The 19112-nt window shown below is 36.3% G+C and overlaps 1 long non-coding RNA gene across 1 annotated transcript; it reads right to left on the bottom strand.

Moving 5' to 3' along the window:
- Positions 1-17864: 17864 nt before the first annotated feature.
- Positions 17865-18580, bottom strand: LOC149374940 (uncharacterized). Its single transcript, XR_016293003.1, has 2 exons — positions 18511-18580; positions 17865-17934 (listed from the first exon to the last, which is right to left on the bottom strand). It is a non-coding gene; the product is annotated as an uncharacterized LOC149374940 (long non-coding RNA).
- Between the last annotated feature and the right edge of the window lie 532 nt (positions 18581-19112).

The following is a 19112-nucleotide window of genomic DNA, read 5'->3' as shown; positions in this document are numbered from 1 at the left end:
AATTTCTTCTTGGCACTTGCTCGTTTGTCGGTGAATAAATTGTGATATAATAAAATTGGTTACTATAGCATTACTTTGTTCGTATCAAGATGATTTTTCAATATTTTGGCATCGTGCAGATGTTCTCTTCTAAATGTGTATTGAATTTCTTTCCGAATAATAGATTATTTTAAGAACTACAAAACTCAAGAAAATTCCAAAAACTTGAAAAACTCTTGAAATCTTGAATGGTATTTTTCTGACACCAATTTGCTTTTGAGTCCTCTAATTGTGTTTTCTTTATTGGATCCTTTGGAAGGTTTACTGAAATCCATATTCTCGAGGTTTAGTAAAAAAGTTTTTGATTTAAGTTCCAATAAATCAACATATGGTATGAAATTGGGACAGGATAAGGCACTCTTTTTTGGAAAGAGTAGAAATGTACGGAAAATTACTTGCAAATGTTCATGAATTTTTTTATATGAAATCTGCATTATAATTGTTAAAATTTTATTTATTTTTGTTTCAATCAACTTATGGAGCAATGTTATTACAGTTGCCCTCAAGGACATCAGTATAATTTGAAAATAAAGTAAGGATGTACGTAGAGTCATATACTCTATACTTACTAATTTGGAATGATTTATTTGCTCTTGTAAAATATAAAACATCTTCTGCGCTTCCATCCAGTGTGGGTGTTACGAATGAAATATTCATCAGTTCATTAAATATTTATTGGTATTATTTATGAAAATAATCGGCGTCCATCGTTTCGTGGAAGCTCATACGGCCCGTCCATAAAATCACGCCTCGCATTCAGCTGTCGTTCATTATTCCGTGCGACAATGCGTATTAAATTCTGTGTATTTTGCGTGCAAAAACTCCGATCACCGGCGCAGTCTGTCCCTTTTCCTCGGCCCTGTGCCCACGCAAAGTGCAGATCGATTGTCCCTTTCATCCGGAGAGGCTGCATGCGTATATGTCAAGCGACGTTCGGATCAACTGGTCACGGCGCACCGATGTCGAGGAGCGGATTGTGCCACTTCCATACTTGCGTATATATACCCACCGCTACTGTCGGGGAGGGGAAACGATACATAAATCTGATCGGCAAGATCGTTTTACGCGTATCGCTGTGAATCGCATTCTGTCGTATAATGGTAACATGAGTCACAATGTTTGTGAAAGAGGTTCACTGTATACGTATATGCTTGATTGATGTTGGAGGGGTGCTTTTCAAAGTGCACTGATTCGTTCAGAACGCAAACATGTTCTGTTTTTGTTTATTTGCAATCTGTAAATAAATTTTGATGCGTGACCCGATACAAATAAAGCTTTCTATATTATGCCTCGTCGATTACGTCGTTTTGGCTGGATAACGTTGTTTAATCATCTGTAAAAAATAGCTATTTGATGGGCAAAATAAAAACCGATAGTCATTCGAGTCATAATTCAAAGTTAAAAGTATTTCGCACCTTATCTATGATATTACTTCTTTGAATTCTCAATCCGATTTGCCAGATGATTTTTCCTAGGAATCCGAAAAATGTGCAGCAAATTTCCTTTTTCTTTTTTTGTAAAAGCGCAGTTCCCGAAGTAAAATATTCCCACACAAATGCTCTACAGATTACCCCAATTTCATAAGGTGACCTCAAGTACAAAAAAAAAGAGCTGCGGCAAATTCTTGATGTTGCAAAGAGTCAGTGAAGCTCCATTTAGTCCAAATCGAAACTACGATGTTAAATGAGTTCACAACAAAAATGAAGTACTTGGAGCATCCTTGAATTTACAACTCAATTCACTGACTTTTGACCCGATTTTGTTTTCTCTTTGAATCGAAAAAATCCGTGAAATCCTCTTTCTCCATCTAAATTAGCTACGCGTTCAATGAACAATCAAACAATGTCAACGAGGGAAAACGGCGTGGTCGTCAGTGTGGAAACAATAATTTTCGTTCATTTCCACCCCTGTAAATATGCATTTCAAATGCAAATTATCGTGCGCTTGTATCAAAATCGAATTAAACCCAAAACCCCCCTCCAGAAGTCGAGTCTTATTGATATTCATAGAAATTAGGCGTAACGATGTATATACCGTATGCGCACACGCACAAATATTATATCAGAATCAAATATTATATAGGCAGCGATTCGAAACGCCACAGGACCGTGTAAGCTCGAGCTTTTTATCACCCCCGAGTTAAAAGGAAGGCTCGTCCATATGGCTTATTTTGAGAAAGGCTAAAAAACCCAGAGAGAGAGAGAAAAGATTGGGGGGAGCGAGGGATCAGTAGCAGAGTGCACTTGTTACAAAAGATGAGCCCGGGTTTCGCCGCGTATTCGTCGGCTCACGCAAACGAGGGGGGGATTAGTCGCCGAGAGAAGAGAAGACAAGTGAGCCACCACCGGAGTATATAGTTTTCGTGACTCGGCAAAAATCGCAACTTATACAGCTAAGCGGTGCTTGCCTATATGTATTATATACATGGGTACCCTCTGGTGTATTCATGAACAGAGAGTCCGTCTGCGGGGCGTTTGGGCGTGAAAATACATCGTCAGCTCACGGCAACACAACGGTAGCGTGTATACAAACACATACACGTTCACCGAGAAATATATATATAGAGAGAGAGAGCTATATATCACGCTCTTCTCGAGCACCTCTGAATATAAATAAGATCATTTGTAACGCCACGCACCGGGAGGGGTAGGCGTCAGTGGTCGTGGAGGGTCAATCCGGCCATTACCGGGACAGCGCGGAATCGACGGCAGCAGGCATCAGGCATTTCGTGAATTTGACAGATGAACGTATTAATAGAGTATGTGTGTGTGTGTGTCTCCCTCTTCTGTGTCTGGGTGTCGCGATGCCGAGCCTTCCATTGTTGCGTGTCGTAACACGCCTAAGCCGTGAAATATTGCGGTCATTACCGGAAAAGCGAAAAGAAAGATTTTTCGATTCGAAATGCGAGACTCTGCACCATCGGAGGAGAGAAAGAGAGAGAGAGAAAAATTAAGCCCATGCGTGTTGAGGGGTGGGGGATTCAATTTATACGTGTATACGTGTAGAATGTACAGAAGCGCGCTTTTGGTATACTATTCTTTTGGGGGTTTATTATGTCAGAATCGAGTGAATAAAAATCCATCTTGCATACGAACGCATGCGAGCTTCCCGTGTCTACGTGTGTATCCTTGTATGATATGTATACACGTGCGTGAGTGTAACACATGTACATACTCCGGAGGCACGACTTTGACTAATGCGGTACATGCTGCCGGCCGATTATTGGCACATGGCTGTACCACCTCGGATGCGGGCCTTTGTTTTGCTCTGGAAAATTCATTGTTGCGATGGATTGGCTTATGAGTCTATTATTTTATTACTTTATACAGATCGATCGTAATACAACAACTTGTAGCTTGTAGTTTTTCATCCTGGATGTGCATTGTTCCGTCGGTACCTTATACTAATCATTTTTTGTCTAAATTCTCGTATTTATCGATGAAATACTACTAAAAATTTTCTAAACGTCAATTATCTGTGGTGTTTTTCATTTTTTAGTCTCTGAAAGAAATTAGTAAGCTTTCGTCCAAACTCTTACATTTGTGTCGGGTAAAATTTTGCAAAAGTAACTCGAATACTTTGGTTGACGTGAGCTAAATATCCGTGAGCTGAAAAAAGTTTGCTTCATCGAATGTAAGACTTTTACTTTACCATCGATATTTAGTGTATTACGTACGTCAATTTCAAGTAGTGGCGACAGTTAATGTTGTTATTTATGTGCAATCCTACTTTTTCTCGGTCAAAAAGATCTTTTTGTTCTTCGACTTGTCATATTGATGTTCCACCAAGTACAAGTTATGAAACTTATTGAACGCAACCAAGACACTCAAGCAACTCGGTTGTTGTTGGATGTTCTCTTAGTCAAGGACAAAGAAAACCGAAGAAAAAATTCCAGTGCAGGCCCCTGTCCAGGTCTTACTCACAAACGGACACCTCACTGCATTACACGCGTAAGAAATCCATCAACGCCTAAAGTGCGTCTCTCCTGTGGTGCTGAAAAGCCAACCGCGTTGTCGTCACTGTCATCCTTCGTCCGAGTCTCTGTATGCGATGCTACTCTCAACTATTACGCAAGGACAAAGAAAAGTGCCGAAAACATCGCAGCCATGGGACCATATGAGAGCAGCTCTCGAAATTTCGACCGTATCCACGCGGAAGAGGGAGGAGTTCGCGTCCAGAGCTGGTCCACGGCTGCAAATGGCCAATGTAAGGGGGGGGGGGCATTTATCACTTCCACTCGAATTTTCACGCGCTTCATTAAAAACCCGAAAGCGACGGTATTACAAAGCGGCCGAGTAGTTCGAGCGCTGAAAAGCTGGCTGCAGATGGCCGCCCAATTTTTCATTCTTATGCTCGGCCAGCTGCTCCGCCTGTGTATATAAATATGTGCCATCGCTGCACCTTCCGTCCGCCCCGTATGTCGGCCCGTATCTTCGCGTTTCGGCTTGCGTGGCGAGCATCACTAGCACCGTGTGCGTCGATATAAATTTATCTTTACTGCCGTGCTACGGTCTTTACGATCAAGATACACTTTTTTTGACTGTGTTGCACGAGCCCGTGCGAGCTCCAAACTTAAGTGTGGAGCTGAAAAGCTTTTAATGCAGTCTATGGCTAGTTTGTTCGAGGTTTTCTACACCTTATTGCTTGGCTGTGTCAAAAAAAGCACAAAATATTCGCGGTGATACTAGCATTGATGCTAAACTGTATCTTTAGTCTTGATGCTCAACGAATACTTCAGGTTTATCGTATACATATTTATGTATTACCTGTACAGTGAATTTCTTTGAGACTTTGTTCGATAAATGTAGTCTACGAGGCACATGTTAGTCTTTCTCCTTCCAGTATTACATTCAAATTATTTTTTAGAGATCTCTTTTAATGAAATGATTTACAAGCTCGGTATATGGCTATCAAGATAACATTTTTTGTTATAAGAAAATATTCGACATTAGTATTATTCATACACGATAAGACTCAAATTTGTGTAGTAGATATTGGTAACTGTTACGCTGCACTGTTCACATAAAAGTCACTCTGGAAAATACTTACGTATTAGTTATACAACAGAAATTAATCTGCTCGATCACAGAAATGGTTTCTCTGAAATAGTTGGGATAGAGATATACCGCTGTGCTGTTCATAAGAAATTTATGTTGAAAAAGTTCAGATTGGTCAAACGAGTCAATCCTTGGTGAAGGCAAAAACTAATCTCCAACGAGAACTTCTTGATCTTAATGAGACATTTTTTAGAGATTCTACTTTTGAATTTTCCTGTTATTAACCAACCACCTGACCAATCTAGACTTTGATATGCAATGACTTCGGTTTAAGAGCCCATCCTTGCTATTAAACATTAGAGATGGTAAAAATTTGTCAAAAACTCCATTCTTGTACACTTACGATAGCTTTCATAATTTTCTTTTTTTTTATTTCACCATAAATGTGTCCCAATATCATTCACGTAGTGATGGTCACGTAGAAAAAAAAACAATTAGCTTGGAATAAACAGAAAACAATCAAGTAGAACAAGTTAGAGAAAAATCACACAGCCTCTGGCCAGCTCGATTGTAATTTAGCACTTTCTCTCTCTCTCTTTTGGATAGCATGTTTACGAATAATACACCTTAGGCAGATACGATGTAGGAAACGTTTTAATTCCCTGACGATTGTTTACAAGCCTCTTGGTGCTCTCGCGAGAGATCGTGGTTCTTTACTACTCGCGGAAGTTGTCGAGTTCGATGAAACGATGAATAAATTCCGATTTCTCTCGTGGCGTTGAAAATTTATGGTTATTTAAAAATAAAGTTTTTGATAAACACGGGGCTAAAAGAACGAAATACTTCTTTTACTGGATCGTCGGTAAATATCTTCTTTTTCTTTTTTTTTTTGTTTATTGCCGCTCAACATTACCCAAGATTCACGAGTGGCTCTCGCAATGAAACTAATTGCATTGCGTATCTCACGCACCTGGCGAAAAAAAAAAAAAATGAATTGCACCAACCACCAGATAATATAATACGCACAGAAATCATGCAAAGGTAGAATAAACTGTGAAGGTCGAACGATGAAGCAGAGTCATTCTTTGCAACGAGCATTTATTAAAGAAAAAAAAAAAACCCACCTCGTTTGATCGAGTGAAAGAGATCCCAAGATTACCCAAGTGCACATCAACAAAGTAGACACCAAGTCGTAAATGAAACGTTGGCGTACACTTGCGTTGCAACATTTATCATTACCTCTTACATCTTCCTCTCCTCTCCTCAGGCCGTTTCAAAATTTCTTGGTCACCAAAGCGCGAATAAATTTCGCTACGTTACCCATACCATTTCTCGAAGTCTCTCACCCCTTCCCTTTGTTCCTTCTCCACTGGATCTTCTTCTTCATCCAACTGTTAACCTTCCGCAGCTCGTAATAATGTATTTTCGGTCCAACCTTGCGTGCGAATCGAGCCAGAAAATAGATGTGCTGGCAGAGTAATGCGTATAATAGATGAGCGAATTCATTAGATAATGGCGCCAGGAAAGATCTTAGTGTAGGAACGTCGTATTTATATTTGATGCGAGAAACGTGCCATAGACTGGTATACTCGATCGTTAATATGCTCAAACGTTTTTCCGGCTGTTGGCTTATTACATCTAACAAGACTCCTTATGATTAGCGTTAGGAGCGTTGCGTCTTTCAACTCGTTGTTTAACTCTTTGGAAGGGCTCCAAAAGCGTCTGTTTCACGTATTTTTTTTTTACAGGTATTTTTGTATGTTTGCGAGCGTCTGACTCTCATTTATCAAGTGATATTATCACTGCTACAAAAATCCTGATTAATATTTACACTTTATAAACATACACTGAAACATACAGCTTTTAAGTAACAAACTAGAGAATTTTTCTAAATTTGCATTTAATATTTGGGATTTTCGAACAGTGACACGTGGTATCTCTATGATATCTTCCAGGTGGATAGAAAAATTCATACTTGCATTTAAAGAAAATATCCTAAGCTATTAGGTCCGGTTCCTGATGACACCACGTTTTTGCTTCCAAGAAAAGTTATAAAAATAAAAAGTTATTCAATGTTTGTAGTATCAAAACAAATATATATACATTGACAGAAGGATACAGCATACAATTGATGCAAGTGTAATGGCTCGCATGGTCCAGACGGTGAAATGTAAATAAATAAAGAAAAGATGGAAATGTCGAAATCAATATAAAAAGATCACGAATTGGATTTAAAACTATCGCTTAAATTTTTTTCTCAACATTGTGTTTAATAAGCAGCTCATAATTACGTGTAGCCATAAAAATTCAATAACTGCATACTTGATTTTTTAATCTTTAATCCTATCTTTGAGTGAATGAATTGCTCTGATATTTTATTGTAATAATCAATCTGAAAAAGATCACATTGTTGCACCTTATTAATCATACATTCATTAAGTGTAGCATGATTTTTTCATAGACTTTGAGAAACGATAATGTTTAAACAAGCGCATTAATCAGTCCGTTGTCCCTTTTTAATAAAATTGGTGTGTTTTTGTCTCAGATCGGCAGTTATAATCACTGTGCTGATAATAATTGGTTATCCGGCAACTTAAGAGGGAGATGTCATTACGGATCATGATTCCAAAAAAATTCAACCTCGTAAACTTACGTAGCGAGAGAAGGAAGGGGTGAGGAATCATTTATTTTTTCTCACGGATATCCTGAAGAGTCATTAGGGAGCTGTGATTCGACGATCAAAGGGAAAATTAAGATTCCTTTTTTTTGCTGTCCAAGCAACCAGGTGTTGATCAAAGAGAGGATCAGTCGCATGTCATGTTGGCTGCATAATAATACACACACTGAAATACTTTATTTTCAATATCAAGACTTTTATAAATCAAATAGATTTTAGTTAAATATATAAGTAACAAAATTAATAATAAATAGCACTATGTGAAAATGACTTCGTCTATTTCCTATACTTGCAGTTGTCATACAATTTTTGTTAATAAAATTTCAATAAAAGATAAAAAAATTTGATAAAAGTAAACTGGCCACCAGAATGCATTTGTTACAGTGTACTGAGCATTGCAAAGAAAAGTGTGAAATAAATGATCCAACATAGTCCAGAAGCTCACGTTCAACTCAGTGAGTGACGTATATTTTTCATCAAAAATCCAGACTAACATGAAAATTCACGTGCCATCAAGCTAATAATCCGTAAAAACAATGAGTTCATATCGCTACTACATGTTCCGGTCAATCTTAAGAAAATTGCTCTACGTCTAAAATTTGAGCACACACACACACATCCTCCCCAAAAGCTTCATAATCAGCTCGCTCTATCTACCGGATAATTCAGCTTCTGCGTAGCCTGACCCCAAGCACCCAAGGGAGAACGAAGCGCAAGCCCAAGTACACCCGGCTCCCAAGTTCTCTATTAATTAGTAAACTTTGAATGCTCCGCCGGAAAGCATTCAGCAGGGAGGAATCCAAAATTAACTCACACGTGGACCTTCCTGCAGTTAGCCAAGTTGAAATTGTTGAGGAAGAGAGGGAGGGAGGTAGCGAAACGTTTGAATGAGCTTACAGACGCTTCCGTGTACGCGTCACGGGCCACAAGAGTGTGTGCAGCGTATCACGTGTTCCTTACTCGGGGGGAACTTACGCCGGTATCGCGAATTACCAACGCGTTAAGCACCCGTGCACCTATGGTATAGCGGCAATTTAGCTCGAGAGCCACGGACCATCGCCCTCGAGGAGCTCTGCGCCGTGTGGTTGTTGCGGGCAGTGCAGTGTGTGCTCTCGAGGACCGTTTATGGGTCACCAGTGGCGACCACTTTCTTTTTTCCTCCCTTGTCCTCTTTTTTTTTTCATAGCAATCTTAATCTTAATCTCGATCGCCTTAATGCAGTCTTTCCTTTGGTCTTTTATTTTATATTTCTAGTATTTACTTCAATCGAGTGAAAAGGAGATTTAAATAGTAGGACCCCATTCAAACTGAACAGTTTTAGAGACTTGATGCTACACTGAGAGGAAAAAAAGAAAAATTATAGAGAAATTCCAGCAAAACTTCCCATTCTGCATAGTAAATCGAATGCAAGTTGGCAAGAAAAGAAAAAACTATTATTTTCAATTATAAAAATGATTGTTTTAACTGTTAAATTTATGGTTTGAATAGTAGAAATTATGGTTGGAACAGTAAAAATTACCATTCAGGAACAGTAAACTTAAAAAGGATCGATTGATAAGTTTTACTTTTTTGGATGGAAATTTTAACTGTTCCAACCATAATTTTTACTATTCAAGCCATAATTTTATCTGTTGAAACAATAATTTTTACTGTCAATAATAATGGTTTTTTCCTTTTTTGCCAACTTGCATTCAATTTACTGTGCAAAATGGAAAGTTTTGCTGGAATTTCTCTATAATTTTTATTATTTTTTTTTTCTTAGTATAACTCAGTCGTGGGGATTTTCTGAATCTCTTGTATAAAATACACGAAGAACAATGTAACGTTCGTGCAAAGAAAAAATGTAAGCAAGGAATGGCCTCGAGGGATCATAGACAACATTGGCGAGGCAACAATTTGCCTAATGGCGTTCTTCCTCTTTGCTTTGCCGAAACTGTAACTTTCGCCACGTGGACGCGTGTGTTCCGGCGAATTTCAGAGGGTGCATTTTCAGAGAGTAATTACACGCTGAGTACCCCCGTCTGATTTCTTTCGCAGCGAAGACGGAAAGTTTTATCGATGATAGAAACGCTTCCCTTCCAAGAAGCGGATTGCGTGAGACTCACCAGTATTATCATCCAGACCTTAGGTATACACGGGGCTAAAAGATCTTTCTTCCTTTCTTTTTTTTTGCGACGCCTGCTTTTTTAGCCAAAGTACCTTCACGCAGTCCGTGCCGACGCTCGATTCTTGCCGAAACTTCGTGAGGGACTTTCGTAATGGTCGTAGACTTGGAAAACTCTTCTTTTCTGCTCCTAAAAAGAATTTTGGGCTTTCTGATCGGTGTGAACGTGACTTTGATGTCTTCGTGAGAGATAAGAGTTTGGATTAGAGCCTGCAAGGGACTATACAAGTTTGCCGAATACGAAAGTATACAGAAGAGTTTCTTTTATGGTTTTTTTTTTTTTTTTCTTTTTTTTGGATGGACATAGCAACATCGTTTCTTTCCCAGACTTAAGCAGCCGTAAATCGTCCAAGAAACTTCTTATCGACTAAGTATGCGACGAATACTTTTCTAAACTCAAGATCTTGAAAATTTCACGATTCCCCATCCCAGAGTTGACTAAAGATGAACATGAAACCTCAAAATTTATAGATCAGTCGCGGTGCAGGTCACTTTTCACTCGAGAAGGCTCGTATTATCGGGAGATTAAGCGCCAAATTAGACAGGCTAAATTACAATATATGCCGTTTCAAACAACCCCACGGCGGACAATCATCCAGCCGCAACGAGTACAAGTATATTAATTACGCGGTTCGTGTAACAACGAAAGCTGTAAATTACAAATCACCGACGATCGGGAGGCTTAGCAGAAAATTTGCTCCACTTTAACGCGGTACATAACGAGCGGTTAAAAACAAAGCAAAAAAAAAAAAAAATATTAAAAAAAAACTGGTGTTTGCTGCCTGCGGGGGAGGAGGGGGAGGACGAAAACAAAACGTGCCGCACGACCGTAGCCGAAACTTACGAGCTGGCGGTGCAGCGGGGAAAAGTAGGGGGTCGTTTTCCATAAAATAACCCGGGAATTATTACAGCGATGCTCGTGAGTGACGATCGCGAATCAATCGTAGCCTCGAGCCAGCCGACCCTTCGATCCTTTCCCATACGGGATATAACTTACCTAAGCCAAAGGGGGGGGGGGAGGGAGGCCAAAGTCTGCCCTCGCTCGAGCGCGCGAACGCTATTTACGAAATAATAGAGATCGCTCTCGGGTGTATCACTGGGACGGATCGAGTAGATCGATCGAGATCTCTCTCGGGCGCTCGAGGGGAAAAATTTGTATCCGCGAGTGAATGAACCCTCCCTCCGTCTTTGCGGAAATACTTGGCTGCTCTTTTCGGGCCTCTACGTGCAGTGTAACTTTGTGCTTTACGCTCTGCTGTGGGTGTAATCGGCTACAGACGCGGACCTACGGATAACAGAGAGATTTTAATCATCGATCGGTTGGAAGGTGCAATTTAGACCAGCCCTCTCACCTTGGAAGTGTAACTTGGCTTTATGAGAGCATTGTTGTTACGCAACAAAGTTGTTGGATAATCAGATTTTTTTTTTTTTTTTTTTTTTTTTTTTTTTTTTGTACGTGGGCGACGAAAAGTTATGTCGGAGGCTAAAGAGATTCGCAAGAAAAAAGGTACTTGGTTTCAATTATGGTCCCGACAGTGTGCTTCCATTAGCCAAACATAATAAAACCTGATGAATATTCCTGGCTCGGGGGGAACAAAACAATTTCGTCTCGCGTGTTCCCTGAGAGAGCACTAAAACGGAGACCCTAAACGTCTTATTTACGAGCGGCCAATTTAAACCCTTCGAGATTCCCTCCGCTCGCGTATATACACGTATAGTCCAAACCGCAGCCGAAACTTTGCCGAGATAAGAAACTTAGTAACGATCTCGAATCTCGACGCTATATCGGAGCACGTGTATGTGCACGTGCATTATGCTTGAGCATGAGCAGCTCGGGAGATTTACTCGTTGGGCACCTTGATGGGATGGTATCGCGTTTAGCGTCGAGCTAAATATACATGCAGGGCGCGCAGACTACCTTGGAGTATCGGTACATCTATACATCCAGTTGATGGGCTCTTCTTTTCTCGTATACATCGAAGCTATATGGTTTTTTAAATATACGTGTGTTTCAGAATGTGCGTATATTTAAAAAACCAAAAGTGGACTACTGATGACCACTGCATGTCCGTACAATGCTGTTTTTGCCATCACTCGTATAAAATCAAATTGAGTCCTGATCAATGCATAGTTCACGTAATGCCCAAAATGTATTTGAATTTTAGACTGCCAGTGGGAAGGAAATTATAAATATACGTACATGTGTCAGCTCCAATGTCTTATATTAAAAATTTGTCTCAACTATTGTCTTGCTCGGTAAATACATTCAAAGTTTTTATTACTTCGCAGTTATTGTTGGACTAGTGTTTTAATTGAAACACTGTAATTAAAATTAAAAAAAATCTAATTAGTGCCTAAGTCACAAACGATTGTATACCGTCGAATCCAAATCAAAATAATAATTTAAGATACTATATTTCTTAAGGGTTTAAAAAATACAATATTAAAGAAAACATTCCAAAGGCTAAAAATAATACACATAGTTCATAAAATAAAAAAAATTCAGTCATAACATATTAGTGATGATAATTACATTCATTTATTTATTTATTTGAAAAATCAATGAAATTGAGCCCTATAAAATATATTAAAAAATTAAGTGGTAACGCAAAGTTACAATCTACCATCAACAAATTTCATTATCCAAGCTTTATTGTTCGATTAGTTATTCAAATTGTTCAGTAAAAAAAAAGTTAGTAAAATTATGTGTGATTCAATTAATTTTCTTGTTTGATTGTACATCATTTCATTTTCCGTTTTTCATCACGCCACTTCTGCCCTCCCCCATGCTATTCCATGCCTTATCCTGGGACACAGCATAGCAAAATAATAAGTTTTGATATTGATTTTTTTTTGAGGGTTACATAACCTAAGTAATACTTTGTAAAGCCTGGCAATACTTTTCCAAGTAATTTGGTAAAATAAGCACAACCTCGATTCTAGGTGATGTGGGCAGGACAATCGATCGATGTTTTGATTAAATTATTGACTATATTTTTAAAAAACAAAAGAACGTAGTGAGTGAACAAACAGTGAAAAATACCATGGGCTCTATAAAAATGAGCCAAACCCAAGAGAAAAGTTGATCAGACAGGAAGTGCTGCTTGTTCGATGTTTGAGGAAAAAAAATAATGAAAAATCGGAAAGGTAGAAGGGAGATGAGAACGGGCGCCCTCGTCCCGAGAGTCGACTGGGTATGAAGTTTATGTGGCAGGTGCTGTATGCGTTTGATTTACATATGAAATAATGAATGAGAGAGAAAGAGAGCCCTTTAATTCACCATCAACTCACATGTATGTATATGGAGATGTGTATGCATGAAGTGGTGGACAAGGAAGTGCAGGGAGGGGGAGCTGGAAATTGAGAAGGAGCGAAACGGCAACAGGAAGAGGAAAATACAGCCGGAAGGGATACGAGGGCAGTCCCTCTCTTTTTTCCTCATTTCCCTCGTGGGAGAAATAATAAAAAAAAAGTCGAAAGGTTAATTAAGTCTGTTTGATAACGGTTCGGCTGTGCTGGCTGAGAAGTGCTCTATAAATTTAATTACGACTTGCGTACAAAAATAGCTGTTGCTATTGCTGTAGCTGTAAACTGTTGCTGTTGTCCATCTATATTACTACGAATAATGTAAAAACGCGAGAAATGAAAGCTCACTAGGAGTCATTGCTTTACCGGGGCTACTGAATCACGATGGATTTCGAAACTTTGGATATACAACTTGTTGGGTACATGTTACAGTTATTGATACAGTAAAAATAAATTAAAACGAAGTTTTTCGAACGAGCTTTTACATGTGAAACTTAAAATGGATATCAATTTTTTCTCCAAGCCTTCTTCATTGTAACTGTCAGTAACAGCTTGGGCTAATGTGCATACAATATAAATTAAAAATAAATATGAGAGATGACATTATCCACCACAATAAAGTTCGATAAATAAACACTTGTTTAAGTGATTTTTTTTATTTCGATGTAATCATCACTTTTCTTCACTTTTCTCAAGCCACCTATATTGTTAAAAGAGTATTCTTACATTAACAAGTTCAGCTCATCAATCTTGAAAGGGTTGTGGAGAGACAGATTATTCACCTTTTTTCGTAACTTCTCTATCAAATTTAGGATAACATCACTTATTTAAACCAATCGATTTTTACTCGTCAACTGCTCAAGGAGATCATGAAGATGAAGCTTTCTCACTATTTTGTATTGGCTGTCATATTGAATTTATCATACTGTCTTAAAATCTACAGGTTTGCTCAATATTTCGTTACGATTGTATATCGAAAAGTGGTAAAAAATTTAATTTTCATATTAGTCCTCAACCATAATACAAAGTTGTAAGAGGAATAAAATAATGAATTTGTGGCATATTCTACGTCTCAAACAACAGATTTTTCAAGTTGTACATTGATTCATTGGGAGAATGCACACTATACGTTACAAGCATACCTACATAGCTGAAAAAAATGTTACGCACCATCTATAATCCAGCAAGTAAAAATTACTCTGCACATCATCATGCGAAGTGATCAATAAAAAAACTGAATATTACAAGCAACTGCTCAACTGTTACGTAAAACCAGGTGGATACAGTCTTCCCTATTATGATGAACATCGCTTGCATATTAAATTTATACGCGTATACACTAGCACTTGGTACATGGCATTCAATTTTCTTCTTTATAATGCGAATACAGCTACATCGGCTCTTGATACGCACTCACACACGTACACATGCTTATCGAGAATCAAATCTTCATTTCCATACACCACTGCGCTGGATAAAAAAAGGAGCTCACCGCACGAAACATAATAACACATTTCAGACAGATCGATCTATTGCTTCGGATCTAGGAAATGAATAATTACGCGCGCACGAAAATATTCCCCGTCAAATTCATCTGCGCACGCTCGCCGAGCTGAATTTAAATAACAAAGCTGCCCATGATATGACAGCTCGTACTATCTCCTCCCCTTTTTTTCTGTTCATGCAGAATACACGGGGGCGCATGTAGCGGTGAAAAGTCTTTTGTCGAGTGACTATGATTTTTCACGCGCCAGCGATCGTGAACGACGCTGCCCATGGTGAACGCAGCTTTCCAATGAACAGTATATTTCGCGAGCGTGGATCGACAAGCCTTAGGCTAACCACAAAGATAAGTTGAACTAGTGCACTTGCGATCAAAACTGAGAGAAAATGCATGATTAGACAATGATGTATGCTCTTTCTTTTTTTTCTTATTAGAATATTTTGATTCTCAACCAATTACGAAGCAACAAATTCACACTTTTGTTTGCTTTTAACAAGTTACCACCTCTTTAATGATTTTAAAATGGAAACGAAGTATATTTTCATATTTTCATGGATTGGTCTAACACGGCACATAAAAAATTACATACAACTGAAAGGCAAATCAAAGCATTGGGTAATCGATCTAAAAATGAACAAAAAATAATTTTACCATCACACTTTTAGCTATCATTCTCCAATACATTCATTACCAAATAATACTTGGTTCACTGAATTATTTCGAGAATTATTTCTTATTAAGAGTTAATTATTGATACACATATCTCAGTACATGTACATATATTATACGCAGGTCATGTTTTATTAAATATTTTTTTAATTATTTGTCTCAGAATAATACTAAAATTTCTTTTTTACCCAATAAGTACACACGTGCATTCGTTAGATTCAATTTGTTTTATTTGCACGATAGAGCTGAAAAACATTCATGTACAATTACTTTTCTTTTGTGTACAGATTCGTAAACATTGGAAGATTTTATGAACGTACGAGAGGCCGATTTAATTATTTGAATCGATTAGATTTTCGTACACTATACTCTTATGTCTCATAACATGAAATTATTTGATAATAATTTTTTTCCAATTCATATTTTAAAGATTCTATTATAGAGTTATCTTTGACTAATACTTTATGCTTAATATGCAGTTGATGATAATTACTCAGAAAATAAGTGACAGTACAAAAATTCGTACCCACACAAAGGTTATGATTCATAAATTTTTGTCTCTATACTAATTGACGTTCAAATGTAAATAGTGATAAATTAAACAAAATATATATACCTACATGTAATTTTTTTCAAATGAATCAAAATATGACAATGTTCAGATATTTTATTACTAACTGTAATTTTAAATAGTACACGAATATTTTATAGTATTTATTCAATATTTTATAATTGAAAATTAAAAAAATAAAATATTTAAATGAATAAAACTGAGGATATAATGTGTTAGTTTTACTAGTGTAATGTGTTAGTTTTAAAAGTATCAGTATGTGAAATAACTAATCGTAATCAGGCAATGAGAGTACATTGGGCTTTGTAGTGAAATAACTCGGCAGAAGATTTTACAATCAAAATAATTTATTTTAATTCTACATTTAATCGTATAAAATAATAATATAGTTGATTAATTTAAAATTATTTACAAAATATTTTATGTTATTTGTAGTAATACAAAACATAAAAGTACACCAATGTATAAAGATCATATTAAATAAGTTGATGCAAATTGCGAAACAAAAATTAATTTTTTTATTTACTGTATTTGAAATACTTACAGAAACATTATTTAAAAAATGATTTAAACAATCAGATAATACAAAATTTTTATCCTTTTTGTGTTATGTTATTAAATAGGTAAAAAAATATTCTGCTGCTTCACCTTTCCCTTGATTTTTGTTCAATTTAATTTTTTTTTCCTTTAGACATTTGATCACAGCTGGTCCTACTTCACAGCCGGATAGTTTGTTGGCTGCAATTACAAGCAAACATATCAGTAAAAGTATATGAGACTCATTCTGTCACATTTTTAACACATACCGAGTAATGGTAACGATTTATATTAAAAAATTTTAGAAATGTTAGTATCTATTTAATGTTTTTACCTTCTTTAGCACAACCTTGTATATACTCCTTTTTAGCGTCATCTAACTCCTGTATTTTAGACAGGATCCGCATCAATTTTTCGACTATGACTTGGCCGTCCAAAATCTAAATGAGCAAAATAATTTTTTTGATTCCATACAACATAAATAGTTTATTTGACACATACATATCCAGCCTCTTTTCCCCAACACGTGACGAAGCATTTAACTTTAGGATCTTTATAATTTAGTTTTTGTCCTTCTTTTATTTCTATTATTGAAAAATACAATTTAAGTGGCAACAACATTATCATTAACCAAGAAAGCTGAATAAAACGTATTATGAAACTATACCGTCAGTTATTCCGATCTTTTTCCTGCACTCTTTGGATATATCTGAAAATCATTGGCACAAAAATTGTAGGAACAGTTTGAATTATTGTTAGGTTCATTTTTTTTATTGAAAATCACAATATTTTTATCCTTTTTGTGTTATGTTATTAAATAGGTAAAAAAATATTCTGCTGCTTCACCTTTCCCTTGATTTTTGTTCAATTTAATTTTTTTTTCCTTTAGACATTTGATCACAGCTGGTCCTACTTCACAGCCGGATAGTTTGTTGGCTGCAATTACAAGCAAACATATCAGTAAAAGTATATGAGACTCATCCTGTCACATTTTTAACACATACCGAGTAATGGTAACGATTTATATTAAAAAATTTCAGAAATGTTAGTATCTATTTAATGTTTTTACCTTCTTTAGCACAACCTTGTATATACTCCTTTTTAGCGTCATCTAACTCCTGTATTTTAGAGAGGATCCGCATCAATTTTTCGACTATGACTTGGCCGTCCAAAATCTAAATGAGCAAAATAATTTTTTTGATTCCATACAACATAAATAGTTTATTTGACACATACATATCCAGCCTCTTTTCCCCAACACGTGACGAAGCATTTAACTTTAGGATCTTCATAATTTAGTTTTTGTCCTTCTTTTATTTCTATTATTGAAAAATACAATTAAGGTGGCAAATACACGACTAGCAACAAAAAACTATATAAAATATATTTCTGAAGTTTACCATTTGTTACTCCAGCTTCAGCTTTGCACTTATTAGTGATGTCAGGTTTTGCTTGACATGGCAAGCAAATCTAAATAAATAACTCATTATACATTGTGGTGTACAATACACCAATCAGTAAAGAAAGTACTTGACAAGGGTTATTAGCATATAAACGTTACTTATCAAAGATATATTTTTATTATTAGATTATTTTAATATATTCTTTAACACGTTTCTTTATATAAACTATTATTATGATTTATAATTTTATTAGTACATGATAAGACTCCAAGCTAGCAATTTTTCTACGTTCAGAAGTTTTGACGTAAAGTCACTGTTTTGTTACTAAAACATGGTAATAATAATCTATGAATCACTGAACTGAAAAGAACAATTTTTGTGGTATAGCTATAAAACTGATAAATTATTTAAAAAATATGTTATTCTGCGTATTGTTGGTAAGTTAACTCGAAAAAAAACTCTTTTAAGTAGAATTGATAATTTTAGCTTTTATCACTTGTTAAATGTTAGTTGGGAAGTTGAATTGATGTGCAAAAAATTATAGAATGTAGTTAAATATTTAAGTATTGTGTAAAATTATTTAAAAAAAAAAAAAACTATTTATAAGCAATCTTTTGCATTACACGTGTGAAAGTTAACTTACTGCAACAAGGAGAATAGCTAAACTGCACAGAAAAACCTTCATTTTGTTTGAAATTGACTATGACGATTAGCGTCTACTTAAGTATGTTTGAGAAATATTTCAAGCGCTGCAGCTTATTCCGTATTTATACTGTGAAATGTTTACGTAACCACAAAACCGGAAAATTGTTTTTTTTTATTTTAATGCGAGTACTTGTAAGGTATGTCAAAATTTTACTCGTGAACATATCCCGGAAAAGTAACTGTTAATGTTTTGGATGTCACTTCAATTGCAGTGAAGAAGAATAATACTTTTAACAAATTTGGCCTTTCTTGGACATTAAATCATTTTCCCAATTATTGCGTGACTTATTCCTCACTCCTAATAAAATATTCAAAAATATGTATTACTTTTTTTTATTAGCTTATTTTGTGTCGTTTTATTGTGTTACTATTTATTAGTAGTTTTTCTACTGACAGTAACCCTGTAAGTATCATTATGTTATTTACTATCAAGTTTGAAAAAAGAAACTACTTTTGATGTGGGTTGTGCATATAAATTTATTCATTTATATCATATAGAACTGGAGTGACTCTAATATTTACAAATAATTCATAATAATA

The sequence above is a fragment of the Copidosoma floridanum genome, unplaced genomic scaffold, assembly GCF_036245765.1.
Source record: "Copidosoma floridanum isolate Cflo_tuat_1 unplaced genomic scaffold, Cflo_Japanese_pri ptg000013l, whole genome shotgun sequence".
Classification (NCBI taxonomy): domain Eukaryota; kingdom Metazoa; phylum Arthropoda; class Insecta; order Hymenoptera; family Encyrtidae; genus Copidosoma; species Copidosoma floridanum.
The sequence above is the reverse complement of the archived record's forward strand: the minus strand, read 5'-3'. Positions and strand labels throughout refer to the sequence as shown.